The 13,249-nt window shown below is 42.4% G+C and overlaps 1 protein-coding gene across 4 annotated transcripts in view; it reads right to left on the minus strand.

Moving 5' to 3' along the window:
• Positions 1-13,249, minus strand: part of ABCB7 (ATP binding cassette subfamily B member 7) — a 99,771-nt gene that overhangs the window by 16,110 nt on the left and 70,412 nt on the right. For 2 of the 4 annotated variants that reach the window (XR_006174629.2, XR_010590277.1), the window contains 3 exons: positions 9,392-9,469; positions 5,068-5,131; positions 3,647-4,125 (listed from right to left, as the gene is read on the minus strand). The gene's annotated coding sequence lies outside the window, so the exon portion shown is untranslated. Of the gene's footprint in view, positions 1-3,646; positions 4,126-5,067; positions 5,132-9,391; positions 9,470-13,249 lie in introns of those variants that run through there. The other 2 variants (XR_006174628.2, XR_010590278.1) reach the window with 1 other exon arrangement.

Raw genomic sequence — 13,249 nt, forward strand, 5'->3', positions numbered from 1 at the left:
AGTACTTATCAATGGTTTGCTCTCAAACTGGGAGTCTGTATCTAATCGGGTCCCATGAGGGTTTGTCTTGGGTCTGGTACTATTCAATACTTTAATTAATGACTTGAATAATGGAGTGGAAAGTACACTTCTAAAATTTGCGGATGATGCCAAACTTTGGAGGATGGGCTTAGAATTCAAAACAACCCTGACAAATTGGAGAATTGGTCTGAAATCAACAAGATGAAATTCAACAAAGGCAAGTCCAAAGTACTACACTTAGGACAGTGATCAATTGCTCTCCATGTCCACTGAAGGTAGCACAAGAAGATATGGGCTTAATTTGCAGCAAGGGAGATTTAGGTTAGATATTAGGAAAAGCTTTCTAGCCATAAGTGTAGTTAAGCACTTGAATATGCTTCCAAGAGAGGTTATGGAATACCAGTGTTTGGAGGTTTTTAAGAAGAAGTCAGACAAACATCCGTCAGGGAATGGTCTAGATATATTTGATCCTGCCTCAATGCAGGGGAGCTGAATTAGATGACCTCTCAATGTCCCTTCCAGCTCTACATTTCTAGGATTCTATGAAACTTAAGAGTCTGTCATGAAAAACTATTTCCTTTCAAATGAGGAATAGGACGGAGGGGAAAAGACTCCTGGTTTTTGTTTCAATTAGTCTTTTTGCTGAGCTTGAGTAGTACATACACACCATCTTTGCTAGAGCTTCACTGCTCTGTTCACACTCCAGCCTGCAGCCTCCTCAATTTCAGCTTTGCTGCTGTTACTGGTAGGAAGCCTTATAGGCGGGGCATAAGTCATTAACAGTGGGTATGTCTACACTACAAAATTAGGTCGATTTTATTTAAGTTGACATTGAGCCTCTGATTTAAGCAAGTCTATTCTGCATGTCCCCCACTATGCACATTGTATTGGCAGAGCACATCCTCACTAGCAGGGCTTGCATCGACTCATGGAGCGCTGCACTCTGGGTAGCTATCCCACAGGCATGGAGCTCAGTGCAATGTTGGGTTGGGCTTGCAATGCCTCATGGGACCAAAACATTTGCACAGGTGGCTATGGGAACAGAGCATTAGCCTTCCATGATGCACTTACCTCCTTCCTTCCTTCCCTGAAATCAACAGCAAACAAACCAAGTCTTTTTTGCGACTTTTTCCTAAGCCTGGGTTACCCATGCAGACGCCATAATATGGCAATCATGGATCCCGCTCAGCTGTACACTGTTGTTGTGAGCACTACAAACACCTCACGCCTTATCCTGTAGTATTTGCTCAGTTGAAACAGGAGCCGCCGCACGGAACAATGTGATGCCATGCAAGCAGCCCTCCTGGAAGCCATGCAGCACAGCAATTCGCAGATGTGGGTGATAGTTATGTATCACCTTGACACGGTGGAGCGCCGCTTCTGGGGCCAGGAAACAAAGCACTGATTGGTGGGGCCGCATAGTTATGCGGCTATGGGATGACAAGCAGTGGCTGCAGAACTTTCGAATGTGCAAGAGTTTTCACCAGCCCTGAAGTGCAGCAATACTAAAATCAAAGCTGCTCTGACAGTTGAAGCGAGTGGCAATAGCTCTGTGGAAACTTGCAACGCTAGACTGCTACCGGTCAGTGGGGAATCAATTTGGAGTGGGTAAATCTACTGTGGAGTCTGCTGTGATCCAAGTTGCCAGGGCAATCAATAGACTTCTGCTAAGAAGGGTAGTGACTCTGGGAAACGTGCAGGACATAGTGGGTGGTTTTGCTGCGATGAGGTTCCCTAACTGCAGTGGGGCAACAGATGGAACGCATATCCCTATCTTGGCACCAGACCACCTTGCCCAAGGACGACTTACACAATCGTTCCGTTCCAGAAAGCCTTGTGTAACCCGAATTTTACGTAAGTCAGAAATGTACATTGTGCAACCATAAAAAACAAACGATTACAACAAAAATATTGCATTTACTTTAATCCTATTGTTATCCTGGCACACTGAAGGCTGCACTTTGGTGGTGGAGGACAATGAGCTTAATTTGTACATGAGAAAGGAGAGGAGGAGACCGGCATTATGGCGGGAGAGAGGAATAGCTCAGTGGTTATGAGCATTGGCCTGCTAAACCCAGGGTTGTGAGTTCAATCCTGGAGGGGGCCATTTAGGGATCTGGGGCAAAAAATCTGTCTGGGGATTGGTCCTGCTTTGAGCAGGAGATTGGACTAGATGACCTCCTGAGGTCCCTTCCAACGCTGATATTCTATGATTACATCATCGGGGTCGTCAGAGAGGGCTTTAGAGGTAGAAGGCTGTGGAGATGTGGACATTGCAGGCCTTTCAACCTTCCTTACAAACTTATTGAGAGAGGACTAGATAGTGGCCTTTTTCTTCTCTTCATAGATCTGTCTATAACAGGCCAGCGTTTTGTCAATGCCTCTGTTCACTTTCAAGAATCATGAGGAATTGGGGTCCTGCTTCATTATGACTGTTGATTTTAAAGGAGCAGAGCCTTTCACATGCTCTTTTATGCGTGCAGTATCATTCAAAATACTTTTCACTGTTGAGGTAGCCAAATCGAGTTCACGAGCAATTGATAACAGGTTTTGTCCGCCTTCATACTTTTTCACTATTTTCATTTTCTGCTCTAAATCAGTCTTTTCGCTTACGAACTGGTCCTGCACTCTTGCTATCACTTGGCGCTTTCCAAGCATGATTTGAATGAAATAATAGGGTGAAATAACAGAAATACAGTATCACTGAAATAACACGAGACTGAGAGGCTGTGAGAGCGCAAAGCCTTCCCTTGTAGGAGATGCTACTGCTGTATTCCTCTGCACACTGCACTGCAGTACTTTGCATTTCTGTACGCTACGCAATATTTTCCGCAACTCAAAAATTTTATTTATGCCTTATGGAACTTTTTGCGTAAGGTCGAATTTGCGTAAGTCGGGTCTTGCGTAACCCAGGGAGTGTCTGTACATAAATCGAAAGGGGTACTTCTCAATAGTGTTGCAAGTGCTGGTGGATCACAAGGGCTGTTTCACCTACATCAATGTGGGGTGGTCGGGAAAGGTGTATGATGCGCACATCTTTAGGAACTCTGGTCTGTTTAGAAAGCTGCAAGCAGGAACTTTCTTTCCAGAGTGCAAAATAACCATTGGTGATGTTGAAATGCCAGTAATGATCCTCGGAGATCCAGCCCACCCCTTGCTCCCATGGCTCAGGAAGCTGTACAGATGCAGCCTGGACAGCAGTAAGGAGCAGTTCAACCATAGGCTGAGCAAGTGCAGATGGTGGTGGAATGTGCCTTTGGATGTTTAAAAGTCCGCTGACGTAGTTTGATTACTAGGTTAGACTTCAGTGAAAGCAATATCCCCATTGTCGTTGCTGAGTGCTCCATAATATCTGCGAAACAAAGGGAGACAAATTTCTGACAGGGGGTGGGGGTGGGGGAGGCAGATTGCATGGCAGCCAATTTTGAGCAGCCAGACACCAGGTCAATAAGAGCATACTGAGGTGTGCTGCATCTCGGTGAGGCTTTGAAAACTAGTTTGATCAATGACCCACAGTAACATGACACTTGTGTGTTGTTCCTTACCTAGCTGTCCCCTTCATTGCATGTACTCCCCTGTAAACTACAGCCCTGCTAGCTGCTGTGTGCTGAATGAATAAAGAGCCTTTTCTCCTCAATCCATTCATTTTTATTATGCTCACAAACACAGAGACAGCAAAGAAAAGGAAGATAACCTGGGGGAAAAGGGCTGATAACACTGGGGGGGGCGGGGGAGGGACGGGAAAAACAAGCGCAGAAGGATGTGGAACTTGGTGACGATGGCAGCAGGTTCACCATAGGCTGCAGCGGGATTCTAGCGTCCAGCTGCCTTTCTTGAACCTCAACATGTCTGATTGCTCCCTCATCACCCACACCATCTCATGCTGCGTGTCACACTCGTGTTCCCCGTATGCTCTTCTGTCCTCACGGTCATTGTGTAGGCTCTCTGACAATGCAATCCTCCATGCGCTGAGCTTTGTCTTGTCACTCTTGGAGGCACACATTAACTCATTAAATATGTCCTCCCGAGTCTTCTTTTTCCGCCTTCTAATCTGGGAAAGTCTCTGTCCCAGCGTAGAGGATGTGCTTACGGACAAGGTTTCACCTGCAAAGAACACAAAGCATGAGGGTAGCATTGACAGTGCATACATAGATTTAACCTTGCACCAGAAACTTTTTATAAAAGAAACCCCTCAATGCACTTCCGTGCAAGCCACAACTTAACCAGAACCGCTGACTACTGCAAGAGTCAGTTTGCTGCTCCGGCCATGATGAGTAAGGCCATGAGGCATGGGCGAGAGGTCTTGTGCTGCAGCTTTTGTTAAGACATGCTTGGGATCAATGGTTGCAATCTCAGCACAACCCCTTTTCCCATAGCAACCTGGATGGTGCTTGCGGACAGGCACCAGCGTAAAGACCCACAAATAGTTTGATTGTTACAAAAGCAGCACTGGCTGGGGTGGAAGGGAGACTAACAGGAAGCGTGCCCTGCCCCCCTTTTAAATGCTGGCTGCAATACGCGGTGATCCATTCCAACCACAGCCAGGGCACACTTGGGAAAGTGTGGTTGTGTGACCCAACAGGGGCAGATTACTTATCAAATTGCTTGTGGTTCAAGGACTAGCATTTAAAACCTTCTCCTGTTTCCCCTAGGTGACCATATGCGATATCACTCTCCTGAGGGTAACAGAGGTGGAGAGGGAGCAGATGCTGCAAGCATCTGGGTACAGACCTGGTCCTTATGCTGCAACACTGCCAGAAGAGTTACTACTGGAGTGGTGCGGGAAAGTTTCCTATGTGGTGGACGACATAAGGCAGCTCTTCCCAGAAAGCTTCTGCAAAGGATTGCAGAGTACCTCCATGAAAGCTTCCTAGAGATCTCCAAGGATCATTCCTGGGCCATCCCTGGGCACATAAACAGTCTTTTCTGGAGAGCACCCTCTGTGTAGCTGGAGTGGCCGCCGATAACTTCTATCCCAATTTTTAAATTCAGATTTAAAAATAATAGCATGTAACCCCTACAGTCTGATTGAAAATGTGTACTCACCAGAGTGCCTTCCCCAGCATCATGCTCCGCCGACAACACTGGTCTACAATTTTTGAGAAGTCGTCTGCTTCAGAGATAAAATGTGCTATTTATTATGTATTTTGATGTGCTGAATTCAAATATGACAATTAAAACAACTGATTGGCTACTGTTTCTAAGATCTTTAAGTTTTTACATTTTATGTCTATGTATATTGTGTAGATAGAGTTTTAATCATAAATTGTAAACCTAGGTCATTTCATGTGTTTATGGTTGCTTTACATGATAATATTTCACCTGTCCTGTTTATGTAACACTTTAAAAATCAGCAAAAGGGTTATATAAATAACATTTATTATGAAACAAAAGGCAAAAAACTATTATGTACATAGTTTAGTCCTATTCAGTGTCTACTCGGCGCTTCTTGGCTTGTCTCTTGTATTCATTAAATGGAGCACCTCTTGTCACTGTCCAGCAATAGTCTGCAAGCATTGATGGACTCCATTTGCCCTGATAGCGTTTCTCCGTTGTTGCAATGTCCTGGTGAAATCGCTCGCTGTGCTCGTCACTCACTGCTCCGCAGTTCGGTGGAAAAAAATCTAGATGAGAGTGCAAAAAATGTATCTTTAGTGACATGTTGCAACCAAGGCTTTTGTATGCCTTGAGGAGGTTTTCCACCAACAACCTGTAGTTGTCTGCTTTGTTGTTTCCGAGAAAATTTATTGCCACTAACTGGAAGGCTTTCCATGCCGTCTTTTCCTTGCCACGCAGTGCATGGTCAAATGCATCATCCCGAAGAAGTTCACGAATCTGAGGACCAACAAAGACACCTTCCTTTATCTTAGCTTCACTTAACCTTGGAAATTTTCCACGGAGGTACTTGAAAACTGCTTGTGTTTTGTCAATGGCCTTGACAAAGTTCTTTATCAGACCCAGCTTGATGTGTAAGGGTAGTAACAAAATCTTCCTTGATTCAACAAGTGGTGGATGCTGAACACTTTTCCTCCCAGGCTCCAATAACTGTCGGAGTGGCCAATCTTTCTTGATGTAGTGGGAATCTCTTGCACGACTATCCCATTCGCAGAGAAAACAGCAGTACTTTGTGTATCCAGTCGGCAGACCAAGCAAGAGAGCAACAACCTTCAAATCGCCACAAAGCTGCCACTGATGTTGGTCATAGTTTATGCACCTCAAAAGTTGTTTCATATTCTCATAGGTTTCCTTCATATGGACTGCATGACCAACTGGAATTGATGGCAAAACATTGCCATTATGCAGTAAAACAGCTTTAAGGCTCGTCTTCGATGAATCAATGAACAGTCTCCACTCATCTGGATCGTGAACGATGTTGAGGGCTGCCATCACACCATCGATGTTGTTGCAGGCTACAAGATCACCTTCCATGAAGAAGAATGGGACAAGATCCTTTTGACAGTCATGGAACATGGAAACCCTAACATCACCTGCCAGGAGATTCCACTGCTGTAGTCTGGAGCCCAACAGCTCTGCCTTACTCTTGGGTAGTTCCAAATCCCTGACAAGGTCATTCAGTTCACCTTGTGTTATGAGGTTTGGTTCAGAGGAGGATGATGGGAGAAAATGTGGGTCCTGTGACATTGATGGTTCAGGACCAGAAGTTTCATCCTCTTCCTATTCCTCGTCTGACTCAAGTGAGAATGATTCTGGTGCATCAGGAACCGGCAGTCCTTCTCCGTGGGGTACTGGGCGTATAGCTGATGGAATGTTTGGATAATGCACAGTCCACTTTTTCTTCTTTGACACACCGTTCCCAACTGGAGGCACCATGCAGAAGTAACAATTGCTGGAACTATCTGTTGGCTCTCTCCAAATCATTGGCACTGCAAAAGGCATAGATTTCCTTTCCCTGTTCAACCACTGGCGAAGATTTGCTGCACAAGTGTTGCAGCATATGTGTGGGGCCCATCTCTTGTCCTGACCTCCAATTTTGCAGCCAAAATAAAGGTGATAGGCTTTCTTAACCATAGTGGTTATACTGCGCTTTTGTGATGCAAAAGTCACTTCACCACAAACATAGCAGAAGTTATCTGCACTGTTCACACAAGTACGAGCCATCTCTGCTCACTTTGGCTAAACAGAAATGTGTCCCTTTGCAAAATCAAACACTGACAAATAAGAGAGCACGACACTGTATGATTTCTAGAGCGGATATAGGGCAATTTGTTCAGCAGAGTGATGTAAGCTTCATTATGACTGCATCATCCATGACTTCTAGGAATAACATTATGCAATTCATATAATGTATGACGCAATACCAGCTTCAGATTGCATCGTTCATTGTTTTGCCTAAAAAGCAAGTACTGTCCAAACCCAGTCATAGATTTATTCATAGATCCAGTCAAAGATGTATTTTAGTCATTTCTGGTTTAAATTGAGATCCCTTCCCTTTATAACTCACTTATCCTCCGCCATTCCCAAGTCAAGGGTCGTATATACTGATCCATTAGCATATCTTGAAAACTAGAGCCAATCAACAATTTTAAGCATCATTTTTGTTCTCAGTGACCCAGAATTAGTAAAGTTTGACTACATTTATTTCAGAAGCATTTTGGCTGTAGAGCAGTGCAATTGGTCCTGTGAGGGGATGGGCTCCAGAGTTAAAAAAAGTTCTTGGCTGTCGGGAAGAATGGATCCTCCGCTTGCCTGTTGCGCATTCTTCTCCTCCTCCTCAACAAAGTCCTCCTTGTTGTTGCCCAAGGTCACCCGGGGCTCCTGGGAGGTATCCACAGAGCGTTTTGGGGGTAGTGGTGGGGTTGCCACCTAGAATGGCATGCAGCGCCTCATAGAAGCAGCGTCTGTGGCTCAGAACCAGAGCGACTGTGCACCTCCCTTGTCTTCTGGTACACTTGCCAAAGCTCCTTTATTGTCATGTGACACTGCTGTGTGTCCCTGGTGTAGCCCTTCTCCCCTGTGCCTTGCACAATTTTGGCATAGATGTCAGCGTTTCTTCTACTGGTTCGGAGCTCTGCCTGCACAGACTCTTCTTCCCACACAGCAGTAAGATCCATCACCTCCTGTGTGCTCCATGCTGGAGCGCGTTTGCAGCCTTGCACATCCATCATCAGCTGTGCTGACGAGCTCTCCACGCCAATCAAACAGGAAATGAAAATTCAGAAGTTCCTGGGGCTTTAACGGGGGGCGGAGCAGCTGTTTCCTGTGTACTTGGCTGAATGGCAGTGGAGTTGAAAGTGCTCTTCAGAGCAGTCACAGCAGAGCACTGTGGGACACCTCCTGGAGGCCAATTAATTCTAATTACACAGCGCAGTGTCTACACTATTCCCATATTGACGCATGAATGTCGACTAAAGCGCTACGCCTCTTGCTGAGGTGTAGTATAGAAGTCGACTTTACAAGCCCTATAGGTCGGTGGAAGGGACTCAGTAGCGCAGAGATATATATTATTAATTAGACCTAACGTGGCATATGTTGACCTAACTTTGTAGTGTAGACTAGGCCAGTGAAACTGACTATACACAAAGTGCTGTCAAAGTACACACAAGTAAAACTGAGGGAAAATTTCATTAATATTTTTCAGGTATAGTCCTCTATAAATCCACACACAGTTACACAGGTAACCATTTTCAAAATAAGTGGTTTTTTTGTGTGCATTCAGGGATACCGTTTTAAGGATGTTGGTAGTTGTGAATCCTCCTAAGCCTCACTTTGGGTATTTTTCAAATGTGTCAGGACATCACATTATTGTTTGAAACTTTGTAACAGTTAGGGCCAACTTCAGTCACTGGATTTACTCTGATTTACAAGCAGCACAATGTAGCAGATTCTCACGCTCCTTTGGATTAAATGGAGTGACTGGCCACATGAAACGTAAAATTTGGCTGAAGCTGCTCCTGTTACCCACATGAAAGTTAAAGATTATATAAATATAGTCCAGACCCTGGCATATTTAAGAAAGGGTTTAACACAGGCTTCCTTCTTTTCTTTGGCTCTGCATTACATCCTCTGCTGAGCCAGCTAGTGTCTGACACTATGTCATAGTGAGCCAAAATCATCCTGGTCTAACTCTGTTAATTTGAATGGGTTGATATTAGGGATATATTTGTGAAAACTACTGAATTAGGAGCATCTATTGTGGGAGAGGTACATGCATCCACATACTTCTGATGCCACCTTTCCATATAGGCAGAGTTACATCAATGCAATTTAGCAAGTACATACATAGTTTACACATACAACAGCTTGAGATTTTAGCAGCCTAGATGTTAGTACTCTTGACAGAACACTAAGCTTCTAACGGGTTTTTAAGTAATCGCTATACAATTATAATTTAAAATGGAATTTTGCTTACATTTTAGGTGAGATGGTGCAATCCTGTGTCCAGACACCCACAAAAATCTTGCTACCAACGTAGAAGCTCAGTGTGGGCCTAGAAAAATCAATTAAAAGTTTGCATGGGGTATAACAATAGTAACTCAGGTCTGAAATACCTTTGTCCCCCCAAAATAGTAACATTCCCGAAGTACATGGAGTTAATGGTGTCAATAAACCATGCCATTAGTTACCTTTTAAATGGCCAGCAAACACTGAAGTTATCAACATGACATTATAGAATTTGACTTATGATGAAAACATTCTCGTCTCATTTCTTCTTAGCTTGAGAAATAACTTTTCAAATAATTGAAGAAATAAAGGTAATCTAAGCATTCTTAGACTAATGCATGTAAGCAGATGAACATACATTTCCTTTTTTTAAAAAAAAGCTAGCTCTTTGAATTCATAAATAAACTATGCATTGGATTTGCAATGGGTTTTTTTCAAATACAATTATGGTTGAGACGGACCTTCATACTCCATTTTCCATAATTACTTGAAAAGGAAAGCTTTTCCTGTTTTCACACCATACTTTTCAAAATATGTATTAGTTTTCCAACAAGGCCAGTAAAATCACCATAAAACAAGGCCACTAAAATTACCAGAGTACTTTAGAATACATTCAAATGATGTAACAAGCTGATGTACAGCATCCACAAACTTATTTTTCTTTTCATACTTCAAGTAAAATCTCCACCCCCGCTCCCTAGATGACCACGTTGAAAGCTTTGCAGAACACATTTTAGGCTGGTGTGACATAAGTGTTTTACTTGACAATTTTATTAATGGCTACAGAACACTGAAAACCAGGAATGACTGAGGATGGCACATTAGTCTTTCAACTCCTGAGATCAACTTTAAATCCTGCCTTAGGTCACAATTGAAGATTTTTGTTTTTCTTCCTCTTCCCTCACATCAAAACCACCATGCAATTTGGTACAATTGGCTGTCACTACTTAAGACAGACCTAGCGTTGGAACAATATTGGGGTATCAGAGGTCAAGATTAAATTGGAGAGCTGTTTGTAGGGAAACTGTACAGCACCTCTGTGCACTCTCCGTGGCTTCAGCAAGTTGTACGAATCCCTTACTTTTATAAGTTATCAAGTCACTCACAAAAGTGCTTGCCTGGAAGACCATTTGGAAGTTCAACTAGAGCAGAATGCAGCTGTCTGCATGATTGGTAGCATAAGTGGCTCAAACTGCACTGGTTCTCTATTTGCTTTCAGTAGCAATTTAAGGTGCTGATCTATGCAGTACTCCATAGCTTGGGTCCTGGCTATAGAGGAGTCTGTCTCTCTCCCTATGTGCCATCATAGGTGGTATGGTCTGCTGGAGCTCTTAAGCTATCAGACCCTGCTGTTAAACAGGAAGCTGAGGCCTGGGCACTCTGAGTGGGAAGATCCTCATCTCTGGAACAAATGCAGTCTATTCACTTTCACATCAGCGTAAGGCTCAGCCGCTTTCTCAGGCTTTCGCCAGAACGTGTAGTAAGTATACAGTTTAGTGGATACTCTTCCCATGTTGACATTGGCCAACAAGTTATGTAAGATGGCTTAATATCTTTCAGGGCTTCAACTGTTACAGGGCTTAATCTCAACTTTGCTAGACTCGAAAAATCATGGACTGAATAGACAGACTCTTGTAATAAACCATAAATCCAATCTAAAACCCACTAAACCCTGCCCCTTCCCATGACTGGAGAGGTGTTAACAAGCCACTTCACCTTGAATGATCCCTTGAAATATGTCCTGACTACTTTATGCTAAACAATCTGTTCCACCTTGTATTTAGCTGTGACACTCGAAGCACATTTTCCAGACCTGAAGAAGAGCTCGGTGTAAACGTGAGCGCGTGTCTCTCTCAGCAACAGAAGATGGTCCAATAAAAGATATTACCTCACCCACCTTGTCTCACAGGGCACTTCAGATATTTCAAAAATTGAGCGTACAGTGAATAGAGCCAACAACTCTGATGACTGTAATTGTAGTTTTATAATACTTTAGTAATTGTAGTATTTTGCCATCACCATCACACTTTGTGGTGCACCTATACACGATACTACTGCTGAATCCACCAATTTAGGCTTCATTTTGTGGCTTTTGAAAATAAAGATCCCACTCTCCTTCTCAAGAAATCTGATCTCCCTATTAGAAGGCAGTAAAGATACAGACACAGTGTCAAAACTTCTAGCATCCTGTGTTGGCTTGAGCCATAACTCCTAGCAAAACAGATTAAAAAAAAAATCCTTAAACTTTTCAAATGTTCCAATGGACCAAACTACCATCTGATAAATGTAAGATGAAAGACACAGGAAATTCTCCACTGTGGAATAGAAGAATCAACAAAACATTGAGCAGCCATCTCTGAGACCACTGTTTAAACAGAAATGAGATTCTAAATGAGAAGCATGGTAATCTCAAAACCATTCCTAATTTATGTAACAATCCAGCAGTTTATAATCTTAAATTACTGTTTTCTTTGATATACACATGTAACTCAAATTAGCATTAATGGAAGTTACGCGGATACACAGAAAGAAAAAAATATACTTATTTTAAACTTATCCTCTACAAATTAATGTCTACACTTTTTTGTCAGTCAACATTTGTAGAACATTTCTGCATACTATTATTAAAAGATGTGGTAAATGAAACTTTAGAAATAACAGCTGAAGGACGCTATATTCAAACTCAACCAATCCATTTCAGAATCACTCTCCTTCATTCCCGTAATACAGCACTCTCTGCAAGACAATGCAGAGCTCAAACACACTAACTATATAATGAAGTGATACCATGGCATGTGGCTAGTGCAACTCAAGTGTGTTCAACATAATGCATCAGCACAACTACATGATAAATTGGGTTGCAGTAAGTATATTTCATACTTCCATTTCCAACGGGAAAGCTAGAACTACAGATGCACAGAGAAACAGTGAGTAGAGAGCTTTTAGTCTCAAGAGAGTATGGCTCAACAACTATTGTAAACAATAAGTGCTGGAGGAGTTGATGGGGAGGGGGTGGGAGTATTTAGCTGTAAATGTATGTAAGAAATATACGAATGATGCATGATTTTAAACTAAAAAAAAAAAAAGCTTTTACTAAGAGAACATGGATATTCTTCAGTATGACCTAGCTAATACAGAAGCTCTTTATGGAGTCAAACAATTGTTTTTGTTTTTCTTCTAACAATAAATAAGTGTGTATGGTGGGGTGATAGAGGAAAATTTGGGTGCACAATATCAACTTACCTTTCTCTGACTGATCATCCAAAATTTCTGATTACCTAATACTATCCTAAAGCAATATAATTGGCTATCAACGTCACTGATGTTACTGAGCACGGCAAACAATTACTTTTACTAAGAAACAATTTGAAGCTCTCTTCTGAGTGGATGCAGGGCAACACTCCCATAGCTTCTATTAAAATCATATCTGTTCTTATTCTGAGCATGTTACTGACAAACTATTGGTTTCTCCCGGGAACTGCTGTAAAGCTGTAAGCATCGTTTCAACAGGACACACATTTCTATTCACAAGATAAATCATTTAATTAGTAATAATTATCTATGCACAGATTAACAATGGAGTTACGGTAAGGAGTTTTCCAGCTGAAAGTTTATACAACATGGTTTTAACTAGCTTTTGATGGACATTGAGTATCTTATCTGTAATGTACGATTAACATTTTATTTTCCCAAACTGTAAAGAAAACTGACAATTTCACATCTGAATTTCAAACATATTTAAATGCTGTTATGGATTAGTAGTGACAGAATAGCCAGGCATAAAACTGTGAAACCACCTGCACTGGAGAATTATAAATTCACATTT

Source organism: Chrysemys picta, chromosome 9 (genome assembly GCF_011386835.1).
Source record: "Chrysemys picta bellii isolate R12L10 chromosome 9, ASM1138683v2, whole genome shotgun sequence".
Lineage (NCBI taxonomy): Eukaryota > Metazoa > Chordata > Testudines > Emydidae > Chrysemys > Chrysemys picta.